Raw genomic sequence first — 954 nt, 5'->3', positions numbered from 1 at the left:
CATAGCAGAGACCTCGTCTCTACAAAAATACAAAAATTAGCCAGGCATGGTGGCACATGTCTGTAGCCCCAGCTACTCAGGAGGCTAAGATGGGAGGATCGCTTGAGCCCAGGAGAGGTCAAGGCTCCAGAATGAGACCCTGTCTCAAGAGAAGAAAAAAGAAAAAAAATGGAAGCGAGAGTCTTCCCCTTTCTCTCTCCTTTCTCCTCCCCTTCCTTCTTTTTAACCAACATAAATGTGAGAGAAGCACCAAAAATCCTTTTCTGGCTTAATTAAGAAAATTCACAAGTATTTCTACGTTTTAGAAAAAAGACAATGATTTAAATATTATTATAAGATCAATTACTTATTAAGAATGTCAACCAAGAGGAAATAAAACTTTAGAGGATAAAGGTAATGCATATAAGACACAACAATTTCTGAACTAACACATTCCCAATTTAATATACAATTTGTCAACCCCTAATTCCCTGAAAGCCTATTGATCTAGGTCCCAGCTCTCCAGGTAGTACAATTTGACAACTTATTTTTGCTTACAAGGTTTTTATCTTTTGTGTTTTCAATGCTGTGAAATCTGAGGGATCTCTTTAATGTGAAGTTTTTCTGCAGACATCACTTTATCTGGGACATCTTTATCCTTTTTTTCACAATCATGTTCCACATTTATGTCGATAAATTCTCCTTCACAAAATTCCTCTGGCTCCACATCTTATCTTAAGAATGACAGCAGGATCAACATTTCCCAAGTGGGGTATCTTCTACTCACATCCAATTCCACTTCTAACAATATCACTTTTTATTTCTTTGCTTCACTTTCATCTTCACTGAGCAAGTCCCTCTTTTTTTTTTTTTTTTTTTTTTTTTGAGACACAGTCTCACTCTGTCATCCAGGCTGGAGTGCAGTGGTGCAATCTTGGCTCACTGCAACCTCTGCCTCCCAGGTTCAAGTGATTC

Source organism: Colobus angolensis, unplaced genomic scaffold (genome assembly GCF_000951035.1).
Source record: "Colobus angolensis palliatus isolate OR3802 unplaced genomic scaffold, Cang.pa_1.0 Scaffold56, whole genome shotgun sequence".
Lineage (NCBI taxonomy): Eukaryota > Metazoa > Chordata > Mammalia > Primates > Cercopithecidae > Colobus > Colobus angolensis.
Note: the sequence above shows the minus strand (reverse complement) of the source record.